The sequence below is a fragment of the Papaver somniferum genome, chromosome 9 (genome assembly GCF_003573695.1).
Source record: "Papaver somniferum cultivar HN1 chromosome 9, ASM357369v1, whole genome shotgun sequence".
Classification (NCBI taxonomy): Eukaryota; Viridiplantae; Streptophyta; class Magnoliopsida; order Ranunculales; family Papaveraceae; genus Papaver; species Papaver somniferum.
In genome coordinates this window covers 50152303-50173414 of record NC_039366.1, presented here as the reverse complement: position 1 = coordinate 50173414, position 21112 = coordinate 50152303, and positions in this window count along the sequence as shown.

The window sequence follows — 21112 nt, the reverse complement described above, 5'->3', positions numbered from 1 at the left end:
TCTTGATCACCATTGATCTCACACATTTCTCAGCTTCCATCCTACAGATCGACCCATCCTCTCTTGTGACCGAATTGACTCTGGAATGGTTATTGTCTTGGTTTAGGAAAGAGTCCTACAGATTGATTTCTTGAATTCAAGCAATCCCTTTTTGCAGTGCATCTGTGTGAGGTTAAGCAGTTTGCTCGGTTCAAGGAGTCTCCTCCGCACGGTCGTCTCCTCAATTCCTTAAAAACCAGCAAATTTTTTTTCCCCATCTATAAATACATAATACATCATTACAAAAGATGTTTTCATTTTGGAATAAAGGTCACATTTTAAGAGATTGTCGACGAGTAATTTGTTCAAATTCTAAAAGAACAACATGTGATCAATGTTGTTCCGAAAGGCCTTATTTGATGGTGGATTTTCAACAAGGGATAAAATCGTAAAATCATGATGCTGCATGTTTCTGACCCGACTTCAGAAACGCATGTGACGATTTGTGTTTTACGATCTGGGAACTATTTCACGATCTCTTATTGAGTGAGCATTCCTCTCAGAGCCATGATGAATATGTTTCTCGAAAGGCCTCCCACTAGCTGAGCGTTCGATGTTATGCATTTCATCGTGCCCTCTATCTAGAAGAACGATTTGGCGGTCCTCTAGACATAATTATTTGTTATAGGGCTTAACGCCTTCAGGACGTCGGCGATACTCGTTGTTCCCTGACTACATAGAGAGACCCCCCTATACATAGAAGAACGATTGAGCGGTTCTCTGGACATAATTGTTTGTCAGAGGGGTTAACGCCTTCAGGACGTCGACGATACTCGTTGTTCCCTGACTATGTAGAGAGACTGTGTATAGATTCAGGCGGCTCTTTGGACATAATTGTTTGCTGGAGGGCTAAACGCCTTCACGACACCAACGATGCACGTTGTTTCCTGACTATGCACTCTTCAGAACGAGTATGATGCTTCAATTATCTTATATCTCGATTCTACAATAGATTAATTCTACCGTGACATTCACCGAATGAATTCCTATAAAAGAATCTATTTTATCTCATTACTCTGTTCCATGGTTATCCCCGGCTGATTCCGTGGATTAGTAATAGATAAAATTTTTATCTCATTACTCCGTTCCTTGAATTCCCCGGCTGGATTCATGGATTAGTAATAGATACTCAATTTATTGTTAGTACTCTGTTTCATGAACCACTTTCCGTTGAATTCCATGAATTAGTAATAATTACTCAACAATCGGGCGTCTGGACTATCACCGAGTAAACCCCAAGAAAATGGTGCAAGTGCACTCAACAATGGTGCATAAACGAGCACCCAAATGCACGAACGAGCATTCGAAAATATGGGAAAACGAGGAATCCTACACAAAATAAAGAGAGAAAATAATATTAAAAAAATAAAAGAGGCGCCTAGGGACCGGGCCCACCGGCCGCCCGGTCATGCCATTGTGGCCGGTGCTCCACGCTTCTCGCTTTATTTTTCTTATTTTTATTTTCATGATCTCATGAAGACTCCTTCATTCGAGCAACTTACCTTGTTTGAGCAAAACTCACGGTTTCTCCATATTTTCACGATTTCATGAAAAATAATAAAATACGGAAAGGTGTCACGGGACTGGGCTACCTAGCCGGCCGACCATGCCCTAGCCGTGGCCGGTCCGACACCTTGCAATCCTTTATTTTTCATAATTATTATTTCCCTAATCTCATGAAACTCCTTCGTTTGAGCAAAAACCCTGGTTTTTCCATATTTTCTCAAATATTGCTCAAACCATGAAAAGCCAAAAAGTTAAATGGTCACATGACCGATTAGGCTATTCACGAAAAGTATTAAAATACTATTATTTTAATATTCTCAAAATATTGATCAAACAAGCAAATTTCTACTTGCTCATTCGAGCAAAATCAGGAATTTCAGTCAAAGATCAAACTCTTCTGAAAATCCAAAATATTGCTCAAATGCACACCAGAAAATACCAAAACTCTCAGGACTGAGACACAGATATTATGGTGACACGGGCATGCTTCCTTGACCGACCAATGCCGGCCCTAAGGCTTGCAAGGATCCGGTCCCACACATCTTTATAATTTTGACCTAATTTGCTCAATTGCTCATATTGGGTCCAAACTCTTTCCAACCAACTTGGAATTTGCTCAAACGACCATCAGCTGGTCCCACAACCACCAAGGACCGGTCTCATGCCCTCTTGGTCGGTCCCTCACTTCTCCATAATTAGGTTTCATCACCTAATGCTCAGACGAGCATTATTCTAATAAATCATTAAACCAGCATTTAATCATCCTTTCACCAATCAGTCAACAAAGGACTCTGGTGCACGCTCATTCGAGCACTTGGGCACCACATGGTCGTCCATCATCCTATGTGGTCGGTCCCTCCTTCATTCAGTGACCTATTTTCAGTAATTCATCAATTGATGAACAATTGATCAAAATTAGGGTTTCGAACAAATGCTCTGCAAATACATGTCTGCTTTGCATACTCCCGTGCAGTGCATCTGTGTGAGGTTAATAAGCAGTTTTGTCGGTTGAGGAGTCTCGTCTGAACCGTCGTCTCTTCACTTTCCTAAAACCAACAAATCGTTTTTCCCCATCTACAGATTGTCGACCAAAGTGGGAAATTAATCTCTCGGTTGTAATCTCAAATTCTCACAAAATGATTGATCTTAGGTCAGGTTCAGTCACAAATCCTAACCCAAATAATGCTATCACTAGCAACAATGGTGGTAATCCAGAAACTACTCATGTTTTCAACAACGACACTAGCGATACCACTTCTCAGCAAACCAACATCGGAGACAATCCTCTATTCGGCAGGTCTCCTGAAGAAATCAGAAGAAACCCACCTATCATAGGTGATCTCATGAAGGTGCAAGAAACCTTTGCCAAAAATCAGATTGACATGGCTAACAATCAGAAGGAGTTATGCAATTATCTCAAGACTCTCACTGACAAGATGTCAGAGAAAACTCGGGAGAAGGTAAAATCCAAAGAAACGTCTTCAGCTGCTGATCCTGAAGTCACTTCGATCCATGCAGTAGATGATGATGAAGTCCATAAGGCTGCAGACAACCCACCAATGAAAGAACTTGCGGGCTTCATCACTCGTGAGGAACTTGAACGCTTCATGGAGGACCGAGGAAAAGACAAAACACCATCTGTTCACCGTCATCAACCTCTGTATCCTTCTGTACGCAAAGAATTCCTATCCCGAAGGGCTACACCTCTTCAACATTCACACTGTACAACGGAACAAGGAACACTCGAGAACATGTCTCTCAATTCCTGGGAGCACTAGGCGAACATGAACATAACCATGTCGTCCGTCTGAAGGAATTCTCGAAATCTCTGACAGGTCGAGCATACACATGGCACAACAACCTTGCACCTGGGAGCATCACTGGTTGGGGAGAAATGGTTAATGCTTTCTACCGGAAAATACTTCTTCGTCTCAGAGCAGATTACTCTCTCCGACTTAGTAAGAAGGTCTCAGAAGAGCAATGAACATCCGAACGATTATTTGAAGAGGTTCAGAGTCCAAGCTTTGGATTGTCATGACCCGAATGTCACTGAACAACAACTGGGGGACTTTTGCATCAACAGAATGATCCAGGTCTACAGAGCCTTTCCAGAAAATCTCTGGTTCCAGACTTTCTCAGAGCTCCATGAAGCAGTCAAGCAATCAACAACTACTGCTCCGGATCTAATGGAAAGAATAAGAACTAAAAATTCGAGGAACCGCGAGAATCTCGAGGCAGTGCCAGGCGCCTGATCAACAATTAGTACAATATCCATCCTTTAACAAATGTTGTTGCTGAAAGAAATAAAAGGAAAGCCGAGATACAGCATCAGAGCACTTCTCCAACATCCCAGGCTCCTCTGAAGGCACAAAGAAAAGATAACCAATCCTGAATGTACAAACCTCGACCCGGCATCAACGAACGGGGAAATGATCAGACAGACTCAAACTTCTCTCTTCTCATGAATGAGTGATCGAGTTACTGGAAGTCTGGGTTCAAGATGGTGCAATCAAATTGTAGTTCATCAGGAGAGAGCCAACTGAAGAAGAAATGGAGAATCCCAGGTACTGTCTCCATCATAGGTTCATCGATCATCCAACAAGTAACTGCAATAATTTGAAGCACATCTTCAAAGAGAAGTTTGATCTATAATAGCTTCAACTGGGGACTGAAGGAGTACACAAGAATCCTCTCCCAACCAGAACCTTTACACTCATTGAACAACCATTCAAATAAGTAGTTCAATCGTTGATCGAGCATGTGAAATTGCTCTATCTGTCTAAGGTACAAAGGAAAACCATGTTCACAACACCGAATTACATTGTGTCAGATGTCTGTCCATCCCGGAAATATTCCTTGAACCTTCATCCATAGACAAGGAGATGCATGACTGGGGACTGCTTACCACAATACATCTCAGAGGAAATGAATTCGGAAGAATGTTGATAGATGCTGACACCGCCGTCAACATCATTTCACTGAAAAACCCTCAGAGCCGCAGGAATCACTCGATAAGAAGCTACTCGTGATTCCATCTGAATCAGAGACCTTGAAGGAACGCTCGGAAATACTTATGACTACATCACTCTCAAAATGACATAAGTTCAACCAGGAAAGAAACCAAGTTTCACATAATCAGGAAGATTCAGGATATGACATGTTCTTCAGACGAGCGTGGATCCACGCTGAAAAGATGGATACTGAAAAAGCGCCTTTGGTTGGTTGCGCATCTCTCCAACGAAGAAAGTTCTGATCCAGAAGATTTTGGCGGACATCCCATCATCAGAGCACTTGGAGGAATTTCGAACTTTGACGAGGTTGAAGCAAGAACCTGCAAAAGATGCATATACATTCATCAAGAGGTTACGCACTCAGGTAAGTCTCATTCGTTCCATGTCTATGTCATTTATTTACTCACATGCTATCCTAGCATGGGGACTCAATTCTGCTAGCAACTCTGCTATTGGAAGACGAAGGGTAGCTTCACCGCATTAGTATTTTACTAAGTGGTTGAACCTGACGTTTCTCCGAATCGAGTACTGAGACATTCATTACTGAGATGATATCCAAGAATGACAAAGAACACTTTTGGCGTTTCTCCATAATCTTGCAGGAGTGTCCATGTGTGCCATAAAATCAGAAATCTCTGATGTCTGCACAAGTGTTGAATCCCACTACCGCAACGAAAGGAATGCTGAATCGACAGAAGATACTCAAGGACGAGACAATCAAACCTAATACATTCGATGCTTAAGGGATATAACGCTTCAACGCTCAAGCATCTAAGAAGTCTTCAAATTGTACTCCTAATCAAAGAATACACCTCGATAATAGCGCATCTGGCTTCAACACAAATATCTCGACAATGACACACTGATTCAACACCAACAGATCAAAGTGTAACTGAACTACAATCGGTAAGTCTTCATTATCCCATGATAAGACTTCTGAAGCAGATGCAGCATCAAAGCACAAACTCCTTCAACATACACTGGGGACTTGATCTTATTGGAAAGATTGATTCATAACAAGTCATTGTAACATGATGTGATTCCATGAAACGTCATCGCGGAACCTCTCTACATCAGAAGCCCCTGCATGGCTGAGTAGCTTCTTCTCTTCACCAATGACATCCAATATGAAGGCCGCTGCTACTATCTGCCGCAACAACGTCGATTCACTGACGAAGCCAGTTCACAGTAAAGTCATGTTGATCAGGAGAATTCGGGTTGTACTCCCAGTACACCTTCATCTTAGGGATGCTCAAACCACCAACTAGTTCGTGAATGTAAAGGCTCACTGCATGGAGGAGCAGAGGCTATGTCGATAAATCATGGTTCTAACCTTTTCAGTCTCTGAAGCAACTCCGACCATAGTATCGACATCAACAAGGATATATGGAGGAACTCCGTCCATGGTCTCAGCATCAACAAGAATGTCTGGAGAAAATTCAATCGTGATCTCAGCATCAACAACGGTCTTAGGAGCAACATCTTCATAACAGGGCTTCATCAACTAACCATTCTCCGAAGTGTTACTCGATGAAGCGGACTTCTCCAAGCACTAATGACTCACATCAATTTGTGTAGTCATGAAAACATGTTCACATGAAAGTCTTTCCAAATCTTGCACGACGGGCGGGCACAAGCCAAAGTCTTCTACAAGAAGTTCTCATCACCTCTACAAATGAGATACAACACACTTCGGGCCATGGGTTTACAAAAACGTACCAATGGGTGAGGAATGGTACAATGATTCCTCAACAAAAGATGTTCGTCTATGTCTCTTATACAACATACCAAAAGGGCGCATCAATCGGACATACGAGCTGAAAGATATGGCCTTTACTGCCAGGTCTATGAAATCTGAAAATTCTATACGGGATTACAAATTACAAATGTGCACGCTTGGTAGGGTGACCTACACAACTCCAAATTGAGTGACTATTTTCTCATATGATAACTCATTCTCTTAGCTTCTAAATTTGGTGTCAAGCACCAAATTCCGACATCATATGAGGTTACTACAATTTCCAGAGCATACAACATGCAAGCAGCAACTCTTAGACGGGATTCATAACCTCCACAGTCGATCGATGTCCACCAGGCCCTTCCACTAAGTCCTTTATAAAGGTACCTCCGACTTCGACCACCTAGGTCTTTACATCAAGCTTTTGTACTTGGGTCCTCTATCTAGGTCCTGCCAAAAGAAGGGAGAACAAAAGGGAGAGACTTAACAAAATACTGGGGACTGACTGTCCACTGATCATGACGATCAGTTTCACAGTCCAAGACCCGTGGCACCGGACTCTCCTGTGTTAATCATTCATCATAAAATTAATTCTACCACCGGAACATGCAACCATGATCATTACATCATCCCCTTTTGAGAGCAACCTCAGTTATGGTCATGTGACCAGGGTTGCAGAAGTGATGTTTCTACGACCGACGGAAACAAGATGGCATTGCAAGCACCGTGCTCATGTATCAATCAAGGGGTTCAGGTTGAAACTTAATAAATGGCATTGAAATCCTTCATCAAGCGTTCAAGACACAAGCAAATGGTTTAAAGACACAAAAGAGACGTTTTACAACAAGACTGTCTGAAGTGATTTTACACTGCCCTGTACAAAGCGATGATCTGGGAGAAATTGGTAAGGAATATAAGGTTTATTCATATGTCGTTCTCTTCGCATGGATGTCCTCTACAACATATCCAAAATTCACAGCAATTGGATAAACGAGTGAAGAGATGTGGCCAAAACATTGGACTACATGCCAGCTGAAAAATTTCTGGAAGTCTCCTGGAAGTTTACTGTTTCGCCTATTTCGGCCCCTAAACATGCTCAAAACCCAAAAAAAACTTCTTTGAGAGGGCTTTGAAATTTCCTAGGCATGAAAAAACATGGGTAGATCGCGAAAATCCGACATCGGACGAAGATTCTACAACGTTTTTACTGAAAGACTGAAGTCTGGATTTTTCTGGAGGAATACTTACTTGAGGAGTCTCTAAGCTGTTCGAAGGACTAATGTTGCTGAATTCACCGTTAGTGGCATTACTATCTCCATTCAGTTCCGGATTTTGAAGATTCTCCGTCTCCTCATTTTCCAAGGAAGAATGTGCTTCATCAATATGTTGTTTATCCGTAATAATCTCCTCCTGGATACATCAACAACAATTATTATTACTTCATTCAAGGAGATGTCATGATCGCTTTCACGAAAAGAGATACTTACAACAACTTCCTCATCGGTGCTGGATTCCTGAACTGTTTTCCTGGTAGCAAGATGAAGACTGTCAATGATCAATGGAGCAAAATTCTGAGATTAACAAACATTTGTTTGTGATCCTAACTAATTGTACGGATAAGAAAAGTCATGACAGAGGAAACATCGACAACTCACCAAAGAAACGGTTGGGGACTGCACGTCATTTACTAACATCCCGGAGTCCTTACTTCTGGGTTCTCCGTCCCGAAGACTTTCTGCCATCTTCCTGAAGTCTACATTGATCCGGGATCTCACTACACGATCATCATGTGATAAGGTTAATGAAATAACCAGGAGTACAACTCATTATGAAGGATCTCTCACCATCACCCAGAGGTCCCATAAGTACCATTTCTTAAAGTTGCATCCGTAGAGATGTCAACACCATATTTGGAAGTGTCATCATAGGAGTCGGTCATTCTTGCAAAGTGGTTGTGACAGATGCATAACATTTCTACTTCAGCACATCGTTCATACAAAGTGCAGGATTCAACAAAACAATGAATCATGGAATAAAGGTGCTCACAACAACGTCTACAAATATGGTAACTTTCAACTCTTACCTGTTTACGATTCTACTAACAGTAGTGATTGTGATACAAGAGTTAATACTTCAAAATTTGCTCGTCTCCTCGAACCTGCAAACACGAGAAAAAATTTTATTCAAAATCATAACTTGATTTTCATGTGAGCTGTCCACAAAATTTTCACCATGTGAGCGACTCCACCGAGTGAACACTCATTGGTTTTTGTGCATACACTATCAGATCAGAAAATCCATACAAACTATATTTTATAAAAAAAATTGTTTACTTCTACCAATTGCTGAAAATCAAAATTTGATTTCACATAAGGTTTCACTGTGTGAACATTCACTGGTTTTTCAAAAATTGGACACGCGTCCATTCTACAATTGTGAAAACTCACATACAAACATTATTTCACCGTGAATAATTGTCTACTTTTAACAGTTGTTCAAAATCAAAACATTGATTTTACAAAAAAATATATATTTTAACGTGAAACTCACGTAACTTTGAAAATATATATATATATATATATTTGCTCTCTCTCGCGAGCATTCGTCTTTGAAACGAGAGCATATTTTCAAAATTTTTATGAAAGCTTACATATCGAAAATAAAAAATTTCATGAAAGCTCATAGACAAAAGTTTTATTACTAACAGACGCACGTCTATTAAAAAAAACTTTTTTCTCTCGTCCGAGCATCCAACTTTGATAGCGAGAGTTTATTCCATTTTGTGAAATCTCACAAATTAAAAAAAAATAAAAAAAATAAAACCTCTTATGCTAGGCATCATTGTTTGTTTCTTAAACTAGCGAATGAACATCCGTTCCTAAAAAAAGGATTTTCCTTTTAGTCCCGGCCCACAAACGCTAAACCGACCAAAACTGGACCTCTGGTCGTCCAAATCAGCAGTGCTCCATCTTCTCGTGCTCGTGAGATGACACTCTATCATACTGTCAGGGTCCTTACCTAGGCATTTGCTCGTACATGACACCGTTAGAGCAAATCGGGGATTCTGAAAATTCCATTGTACGACTAAGATTGACTCTTATCTCGTCCACTGGAAAATCACCATCCAATGCTTACTGCGGAACATGACTGTCCCCCACTAAGCAGGGGACTTAATGTTGATGGTGGATTTTCAACAACGACTAAAATCGTAAAATCATGATATTGCATGTTTCTGACCCTGCTTCAGGAACGCATGTGACGATTCGTGTTTTACGATCCGTGAATCGTTTCACGATCTATGACTGAGTGAGCATTCCTCTTAAAGAAATGATGAATATGTTTCTCGAAAGGCTTCCCACTAGCTGACCGTTCGATGCTACGCATTTCATCGTGCCATCTATGTAGAAGAACGATTGGGCGATCCTCTAGACATAATTGTTTGTTAGAGGAATTAACGCCTTCAGGACTTCGGCGACACTCGTTGTTCCCTGAATACATAGAGAGACCCCCCTCTACATAGAAGAATGATTGGACGATTCTCTGGACATAATTGTTTGTCGGAGGGATTAACACCTTCAGGACGGCGATACTCGTTGTTCCCTGACTATGTAGAGAGACCGTGTATAGATTCAGTCGGCTCTCTGGACATAATTATTTGTTGGAGTGCTAAACGCCTTCAGAACACCAACGCTGCAGTTGTTTTCTGACTATGCACTCTTCAGAACGAGTATGATGCTTCAATTATCTCCTATCTCGATTGTACAATAGATTAATTCTACCGTGACATTCGCCGACTGAATTCCTAGAAAATAATCTATTTTATTTCATTACTCTGTTCCATGGCTATCCCCGGCTGATTCCATGGATTAGTAATAGATAACCATTTTATCTCATTACTCTGTTCCCTGAATTCCCCGGCTGGATTCATGGGTAAGTAATAGATACTCACTTCGTTGTTATTACTCTGTTTCATGAACCATTCTCCACTGAATTCCATGAATTAATAATAATTACTCAACAATCGGCGTCTGGACTATTACCGAGTAAGCCCCAAGAAAATGGTGCAAGTGCACTCAACAAGTGCACTCAACAATGATGAACGAACGAGCATTCGTAAATATGGACAAACAAGGAATCCTACACAAAATAGGAGAGAGAAAATATTATTAAAAAAAATAAAAGAGGCGCCTAGGGACCTCATGAAGACTCTCCCATTATTTTTCTTATTTTTGTTTTCATGATCTCATGAAGACTCCTTCATTCGAGCAACTTTCTTTGTTTGAGAAAAACTCATGGTTTCTCCATATTTTCACGGTTTCATGAAAAATAATGAAATAGGAAAAGGTGTCAGGGGACCGAGCTACCTAGCCAGCCGGTTATGCCCGAGCCGTGGCCAGTCCCACACCTTGCAATCCTTTATTTTTCATAATTATTATTTCCCTCGTCTCATGAAACTCCTCCGTTTGAGCAAAAACCCTGGTTTTTCCATATTTTCTCAAATATTGTTCAAACCATGAAAAAGCCAAAAAGTCAAATGGTCACATGACCGACTAGGATATTCACGAAAAATACTATTATTTTAATATTCTCAAAATATTGATCAAACGGGCAAAGTTATACTTGCTCATTCGAGCAAAGTTCTACTTGCTCATTCAAGCAAAGTCAGAAATTTCAGTCAAAGATCAAACTCTTCTGAAAATCCAAAATATTGCTCAAACGCACACCAGAAAATACCAAAACTCTCAGGACTGACACACGGACATTATGGTAACACGAGCATGCTTCCTTGACCGACCAAGTCCGTCCCTAAGGCTTGCAAGGATCCGGTCCCACACATCTTTATAATTTTAACCTAATTTGCTCAATTGCTCATATTGGGTCCAAACTCTTTCCAACCAACTTGGAATTTGCTCAAACGACCATCAGCTGGTCCCACGACCACCAAGGGCCGGTCTCATGCCCTCTTGGTCGGTCCCTCACTTCTCCATAATTAGGTTTCATCACCTAATGCTCAGACGAGCACTATCCTAATATATGATTAAACCAACATTTAATCATCCTTTCACCAATCAATCAACAAAGGACTCTGGTGCACGCTCATTCGAGCACTTGGGCACCACATGTCGTCCATCATCCTATGTGGTCGGTCCCTCCTTCACTCAGTGACTTATTTTCAGTAATTCATCAATTGACGAACAATTGATCAAAATTAAGGTTTCGAACAAATGCCTGCAAATCATGATTTTGAGCAATTTCGAACGTTAATAAATTTATGTTTACCCAGCAATAAACATCTGGATTAATTATATAATATTTGGTAGGCTACCAATATTTTAATTAATATTTTATTGGGTCACGTTACCAATAATTCATCGAATGAGCAATACTTGCTCAGTTGCTCGAATTTTGATCAATATTCAGTAATTTATCGAATTGAGCAATATTTGCTCTGTTGCTCGAATATTGATCCAACTATAAATATTCAGTAATTCGTCGAATTGAGCAATACTTGCTCAGTTGCTCGAATATTGATCCAACTATCAATATTCAGTCATTTATCGAATTGAGCAATACTTGCTCAGTTGCTCGAATATTGATCCAACTATCAATATTCAGTAATTTTTCGAATTGAGCAATACTTTATCAGTTGCTTGAATATGGATCCAACTATCAATATTCAGTAATTTATCGAATTGAGCAATACTTGCTCAGTTGCTCGAATATTGATCCAACTATCAATATTCAGTAATTTATCGAATTGAGCAATACTTGCTCAGTTGCTCGAATATTGATTCAACTCAATGTTCAATAATTCATCGAATTTACAACAATATCAACACAAGAACTATACATCTGACATGTTCAATCCATTAATCACTGAGCATTCGTCACTCATGCTCAATTCAACAAAACTTAGACTCACTGTCTAATCAAGTCAACAACTGAATAATCAAACACACGCCTGCTTTGCAGACTCTACGTTCGTGAGACATCAATCACGTCACATGGGTGATATCAATTAGGGTTTTGATCTGGCAGCCTACAACACGTGTGTTCATCCACGATGAGAAATGTGATTAAGGCGTGCAAGCGATTGAGGGAGTTAGCAAAGTAGTGGGTGGACGATCAACAAGTATCCACACGACATGGAACTGGTTTTACCATGATCTCTCACTTTCCCACTCTTTCATTCAAGAAACCGTCACACTTACTGGGATCAATGTGTTTAATATTCTGACAATATAAATAAGTCTACAAATCGATGGCTGAGAACAACATTCGTCTACACAGAATTCTCTCGATCGAAACTTATTTACACAGTTCACATACTTGCAGAAACCTTCAATACATCCACAATCCTTAATCATCATTGATCCCATAATTCTCAGCTTCCCTCTTATAGATAAACCCATCTCCCTTTTTGTGACCGAATTGACTCTGGAACGGTCATTGACTTGGTTTAGGCCAGAGTCCTACATATTGATCTCTCGAACTCAAAGCACCCCCGTGCAGTGCATCTGTGTGAGGTTAAGCAATTTGCTCGATTGAGGAGTCTCGTCTGAACCGTCGTCTCTTCACTTTCCTAAAAACTAACAAATGGTTTTCCCCATCTACAGGCCTTTAACGAGAAAATTTACTCATAACTTTGATTCTGTCAAATAAAAGGGTTCATGTAAATTTTATCTTGAGAAGGGATGTCAAAGATAGGTAACTCACAAAAGGCAAGAAGATCTCAAGCCTAGCAAGATATGGAAGTGGGTACCTAAGAAGTATGCAGAGACGAAAAAAAATCAGTGATCTCTATATAAGGTATTACCTACATATCTTGATGATAGTTTTTTCTATGATAAGCTTGGTACATCCACAAGAGAAGTAATGTTCATAAGTAAACAAATAAGAGGAAACCCTTTGCAATTTTTAAAGAGTCTAGTCTGTCTCATTGTAACACCTAGGTTCTTAAATTCATACACTATATCATGAAATGCTTTTTTTTTGATGGGTTTAGTGTACATGACACAATATCCAACAACTTGCGAGATATATGTAATATATTCATAGGAAGGCACTTTCTTAAATCATGACAATATAAAAGTTTCGGTTCTTTTATTTTGTTCAAGAATATAACTGTGAATACCAATATTCTGCGGAGCACGCGTCACGATCTTAGTGGCCGCATACAAGATAACTGTGTAGCCCTCGCTATGCAGAGAAATCCAAGTGACAGAGGATACCTTCGCAGATCTACTTTATCTCGTCCCAAAAAAGGATGCCTCGACGGCTGAGATGAGAAGAGTAAAAGCCTAGTCTATAAGGAGGCAGATGGCGAAGGGACAAAGGTTCCTTCGTGACAATAAACTTCTTCGGTTGTGTTGTTACTGGTGTAGCCGCCTATTCGGAGAGGAGAGTAACCTAATTAGGCGAAATCTCTTACGACGCTCAGTTTAAAGTCTTCTTTGGGATTGAGAAGCTCTACGAGTACCGTTGGTGGGAAACTAGATAATTGCGGTTTATCTTGTGTTTTCGATTGATTTGATTGACTAACGGTGGTTGAACTTTGATTGCACCTAGTTTGTTTATGCTTGAGAATCTTTTCTTCTGATATAAGATTCACTCAAACTAGATTGAAGTTTCGAAAGGGATCTTTAGACTGTTGTTAGTGCTAAAGACGATCTTGTGATAATCCATTGTTAACAGACTCCGTTCTGTGCGTGATTGATCACAAGAGATTCAAGTTGTTGTGTGCAGGTGTTTATTGAATATCTAAGAAGATTTGAAGACAAATAAGATATCGAATATTTCTGATTTGGGGTTCATAATCTTTGGTGTGCACAATACTTGTTTCGGTGTAAGAGGATCCAACTATAATCGGTTTATCCTTGTGGTAGATTGGATTGATTAGTTGTGTAGATCGACATAAATAAAATTCTTTGTGATTAAAAGTATTGATTGTAAAATCTTAATAATTACCTTTGGTGATGGAACATAAGATAGATCTAAGAACCTGACGAAGGAGTTTATGTTAAGATAAACAGAAGAGCCTTTGTCCGACTCACATCACTTGGTTCAATAGAGTTGATACAAAACAGATTTGTTGTTCCTTTACTGTTTGGAATACGAACCAAAGGAATTGTTCCAAGTACGTGACTTATTCATAAGTTGGATGTGTGGGAATACAGACGGAACTAAGTGAACTATAGGTTTACTTACTTGGTCTCAACTATACGAAGTTATGTTTAATTTTGTGTAGCGGCTTAATCCTGAGAGTATTCAATTCTGGACAAGGTCCCGGGGTTTTTCTGCGTTTACGGTTTCCTCATTAACAAAATCTTGTTGTGTCATTTACCTTATATTTCCGCATTATAATTGTTTTATTATAATTAAAGTCAATTACACAAACGTTAATTCTTATTTACTTGATAAGCAATCCTATTGTGTTTGGTTAAGTCCGAACCTTTTATCAAGTAAACATACTTCGTTGTTGTATTGTCTCGATCTCGTATCCATAGACGATCACACGAAGTGAGAACCGATTAGTTGCATTGTCTCGACTCAGCCCATAGACAATCACTCTCGGAGAAAGGACTTATAGGTAGAAATTTTTTTAGCTTGAGGTATATTTGGGTACCCTCTCTTTTTCACGATCTAACGGTTGAAAGATATTATCTTGACTCTAATCAGTTTTCATCTAACGGTGAATATTGAATGCTTTGTTACCAAGGTAGCATTGATTGCAAACTCTGATTTGAAGATTATATAAGGGAAAACTCTAGCAACTGGGAAACCTAATCCCCACACCTCCTGTGTGATACTAGTTGCGACTAGAGTTGATTCTCCTTTAACCTAGGGTTTCCCTAAAACCATTATAGGTTAACGACTTAAAGACTTCATTGGGATTCTGAATCCATACCCAACTATTTTCGCTGTAGTTGCGTGTTCTGATCTTACTTTGTTTTATCGTGTTGAGTACTATGTTATTTAAGATTTGCTCGATATTTAATCTCAGATTGGTAAGATAAAAAGTAGTCACAAACATCTTCGTCTCATCGTTTGTGATTTCAGAATATCTTGTTTTGCCTCCATACGCTTAAGATTATTATGAGGTGATTGATATTACTAGGTTGTTCTTTGGAAATATAAGACCGGTGTTCCTGTTCACCTTGATTTATCAAAAGATGGAACAAAAACTCGTAGGTATTTCTGTGGGAGACAGATTTATCTATTCAATAAACTTTTCTGTGTGAGAAAGATTGGTTTATCAAGTCTTTGGATTTGGGTCGTAGCAACTCTTAATTGTGGGTGAGATGAGCTAAGGGAATCAAGTGCGCAGAATCCGGCGTGATTAAATAGGCGTAAGGAACGCGACTGTACCTTAATCAGTGTGAGATTGGTTAGGGCTCAACTACATTCCAGTCCGAAGTTAATATGTAGTAGGCTAGAGTCTGTAGCGGCTTAATAAAGTGTGGTGTTCAAAATATGTACTAGGTCCCGGGGGTTTTCTGCATTTGCGGTTTCCTCGTTAACAAAATTTCTGGTGTGTGTGTTATTTCTTTTTCGTATTATATTTTTATATAATTGAAATATCACAGGTTGTGCGTAGTTCAATCAATTGGTAAATCCAACATTTGGTTGTTGATTGAAATTGATTGGCGTTGGATATTGGTCTTTGGTATCATCCAAGTTATTTCTCATATTAATTCAACTCACAGATTTCTATCTGTTCGATTGCAGATGATTTGAGAAATTGAGATATAACTCTTGGATGTATTTTCCTTCATTGAGTCTGACTGTCTAGTTGATTCTCTTAGAAATATATTGGATTTAGTCCATACATATTGCCTAAACGAAATATTGGGTGTGGTTGTCAGACCCCAGTTTTTCAATTGGTATCAGAGAAGGCAAACACGTTTATGACCTCATAAGTCTGTGTTTTTAGCAATCTGACTCTATGGACAGAAGCACTATCTCAATAAATGCACCACCAGATCCAGATATTTCAGAATTCTCTTCCATGACTGATTTAATAAAATTTGTAGAAGAAATTCTATCAAGCCTTAAGAAGGTTACTTTCTAAAATCGGTTTTTTCATGAACTAAAACATTTATATAATAAGGAATGCAATCTTTGCAAACCGTGGCTATAATGTTCATGAATTGATTCGAGTGAATCAAAATCGATTTTGCTTCGATTGTGTCTTGTATATTACTATGAGATCTAAGCAATTGAAAAACTTCCTAACTAGTTCATTTGAGTCATTTGAACTACTTATGGGGAAGATAAATAAGGTTGATATGAGAGTGCTCGTATGGCTAACCATTGGTTAACTATTGTTGAACCAACTAGGTGTACACATTTAGGTACGGTTACCCAAACCTAAATGAAGGTACATTTCATTTGTGTATAACAAGCTAAGTTCGATCTAACGGTTGAAAGATATTAACTTGAATCTAATCAGGTTTTCATCTAACAGTGAATATTGAATGCTCTGTTACCAAGGTAACTTAGATCGCAAACCCTGATTTGAAGACTATATAAAGGAGAACTCTAGCAACTGGGAAACCTAATCCCCACACCTCCTGTGTGATACTAGTAGCATAAGCTGGAGTCGATTCTCCTTTAACCTTAGGTTTTTCACGAAATCCTGTAGGTTAACGACTTGAAGAATATGTAGATGTTGGATTTTTGACAAGGGTTAAAATCGGAAAACCATAATTATACATGCTTCTGATCCAGCAATCAGATGAGTATTGAGGATCGTGTCTCTCATTGAAGCATGAAAGCTCATGCCACAAGAATCTCTGACTGAGAATGATGTCTCTCAGAGTATATGTAGATGCGTAGTCTCTCAGTTGAGACAATGACATATCTCATGAATACTAAGAAATTTCAGTAAGTTATTCTATATAGAACCACAAGATTAGACGGCTCCTAGACAGCTTGCCTGCTAGTATAGAGCAATAACGTCTTCAGGATGTAACAATGTTTTCCCTGACTATATAGAAGAAGTATGACGCTTCAACAAGCTCATATCACTCAATTCCTGAATAATTAATGCTCCTAGACGATCGTACTAGTATAGAGTCATCAATTAATTATTCCTAAATTATCAAATTCATTAACTGAATTTATGGAAAATATTCTACATTATTCATAATAGTTTGTTACTTCAATTCATGGTTTTTCCCAGCAGAATTCCATGGGTTAGTAATAAATATTCAACGTACGGGTATCTGAGCCACTATCGAGTATGCCCCGACTAAAATGGTGCAACTGTACTCAGCAATAATGCACTAACGAGCACCTGAATGCACGAACGAGCATTCCAAAATATGAAGGAACGATGAACCTATGCAAAATAGGAAGAAAATAATAAATAATAAAATATTAATCAAGGCGCTGGGGGACTAGGCCCACCAGCCGGTCGGTCGTGCCGTGGCCAGTCCCAGTCCCACGCCCAATTTTATATTTTATCATATTTTTGTTATTTTCCTTGATCTCATGAAAATTCCCTCATTTGAACAAAATTCCTTCGTTTCAAGGAAACTTCTCAGTTTTACGGTGTTTCCTTCACATCAAAGAAATAATAAATAATTAGGAAAGGTGTGCGGGACCAAGCCTACTAACCGGACGGTCATGCCCTAGTTATGGCCGGTCCCACAGCTTGCATTCCTTATTATTTTATTATTATTTCCTTCATCTCATGAAATTCCTTGATTTCATGATGTTTCTTTGAAATCATAGAACTAATACATAAAATTAGGGAAAACTCACGGGACCGGGCCCTAGCCGGCCATGCCCTAGTCGGCCGGTCCCACACGCCCTTATTTTATTATTATTATTATTTTTATTTGTTTTCCTCATCTCATGGAAACTCCTTCAATTTAAGGAAAACTCCTTTATTTCAACAAACTCCTTGATTTCATGGTATTTCCCTAAAACCATGAAAAATAATATAAAAACTGCCATGGGACGGGATTATTGACCGGCCAGCCATAGTCGGTGCCACACTTCATGATTCCTTCATTTTATTATTATTATTTCCTTCATCTTATGAAGTTTCCTCAGTTCAGCAAAATCCTTGATTTCTTCATATTTTCTCAAAATGTTGCTCAAATGCACATTAGAAAATATCAAAATTCTTAAGACTGAGACACAAACACTTTGGCGACATGAGCATGTTACCTTGACCGACCAAGGTTGGCTCTTTGGATTGCAAGAGGCCGGTCCCACATACTTTCATCATTTTACCTAATTGGTTCACATTAGGTTCAAACTCTTCCAAACAATTTTAGAATTTTCATAAAACGATCGTCAGTCAATCCCTTGACCAACCAGGGCCGGTTTCATGACCCCTTGGTCGGTCTTTCATCTCTTCATAATTTATTAGGTTTTATCACCTAAGGTTCAGACGACATTGTTTGAATAAATGATTAAACCAGCATTTAATCATCTTTTCACCAACTGGTCTTCAAGAGACTTTGGTATTTTGTTCACTCGAGCATCTGGGCGCTACATGGTCGATCCATCATCCCATGTAGCCGGTCCCTCCTTTACTCCATGGTTGATTTTCAATAAATCATCAATTGATTAGAAATTGATCAAAATTAGGGTTTCGAATCCGAAGCTCTGCAAAACATAATTCTGAGCAGATTCAAACACTAATAATTTTATGTTGATCCCGTAATCAACATTCTAATACTCGGTTCCAGTATTTTAAGTTAATATTTTATTTTGTCCTGTTATCAATAATTCATCAAACGAGCAACATTTGCTCAAATGAGCAATATTTACTCAAACTAAGGAATATTGGTTCAACTATCAATATTCAACAATCCATCGAATGAACAATATTTGCTCACCTTAACTATCAAGATTTACTTGAGAATCATACCTCTGTCTCAACAGATATGTTCAATTCATGAGTCTCAGAACATTTGCAAATCACGTTCGACTCAGCAATACAAGGACTCATCGTCCCATGAAGTCAGCAACTGACTAACTAAATACACGTCTGCCTTGCAGACTCCACAATCACGAGACATCAATCGTGTTACATGGGGGGATATTAACTAGGGTTTTGGTCTGGCGGTCTACGGCACGTGTGTTCATACACACGATGAGAATGTGAGCAAGTCGTGCAATCAGTTGAAGGAGTTAGCAAAATAGTGGGTAGAAAATCAACCAAGTCTCTGCATGATGAGCAACTGGTTTTAACACGATTTCCACTTCCCCACTCTTTGACTCCAGCAACTGTCACACTTCATGGGATTAAGGTGCTTACAATTCTAGCAATATAAATAAGTCTCTGAATCATGATTCAAAACAAGACAATCTTTTGTAAAAACAGACAACACGAGATTAACAACTCAACGTCTTAGCAATTACTCTCAACAGAGCGAATTCAATCAATCAGAGCTTATCTTATTCCTTTATGCAGAATACACAACACACCCACAATCTTGGATCACCATTGATCTCACACATTTCTCAGCTTCCCTCATACAGATCGAGCCATCCTCTCTTATGACTGAATTGACTCTGGAACGGCCATTGTCTTGGTTTAGGCCGGAGTCCTACATATTGATCTCTCGGACTTAAAGCACTCCCTTCTTGCAGTGCATCTGTGTGAGGTTTAACAGTTTGCTCGGTTCAAGGAGTTTCCTCCGCATAATCGTCTCCTCAATTCCGTAAAAACCAGCAACTCGTTTTTCCCCATCTACAGATTGGCGACCACAGTGGGAGATCATTCTCTCGGTTGCAATCTCAATTCTCACAAAGATGGTCGGTCTTAGGTATGGTTCAGTTACCAATCTGGGTTCAACACCCGACCCCAATATCGCAAGCTCTAGTGGTACTTCCAACACTACTCCTCTAGCGCAACCTTCCACTACCACTCCTCCGGCTCAACCTGCCACTACCACTCATCCGACGCAGCCTGCCACCACTACTCCTCCAAGCATTGGTGCTCCCGTGATCACCCCTACAAGTGACGGCACTGGTGCCATCAACAATCCACTATTTGGTCGGTCTCCTGAAGAAATCAGAGAAAATCCGCCTACCATAGGCGATCTCATGAAGGTGCAAGAGACTCTTGCCAAAAATCAGACTGACATGGCTACTACTCATAATGAATTATTTAATTATCTCAAGACTCTTACAGACAAGATGTCATAGAAAACTCAGGAGAAAGGAAAATCTAAAGAAACGTCTTCAGACGCTGATCCCGAAGTCACTCTGATCCATGTAGTAGATGATGAGGAAGTTCCTAAGGCTGCAGACAATCCACCAGCGAAAGAACCATCCAGTTTTATCACTCGTGAGGACCTGGAACGCCTTTTGGAGGATCGTGGAAAATACAAGACGTTTTCCATCCACCGTCACAACCTTCATGCCCTGCTTCTACGCAAAGGATTCCTTTGACAAAAGGTTACACCTCTCCGACATTCATCCTTTATGATGGAATGGGCAACGTCTGAGAACATGTCTCTCGATTCTTGGAAGCATTGGGTGAACATGAGCACAACCATACTGTCCGATTGAAGGAATTTTCAAAGTCTCTGAAAGACAGGGCATATACCTGGTACGACAACATCGCGCCAGGAAGTATCAAAAGTTGGGGAGAAATGGTTAATGCTTTCTACAAAAATTATTTCTTCGTTTCAGAGCAAATCACCCTCTATGATCTCGGAAGGATGTTTCAAAGGAGTGACGAACATCCTAACGATTATGTGAAAAGTTTCAGAGTTCAAGCTTTGGACTGCCATGATCCAAATGTTACAGAGCAACAACTTGTGGACTTGTGCATTAACGGAATGATTCC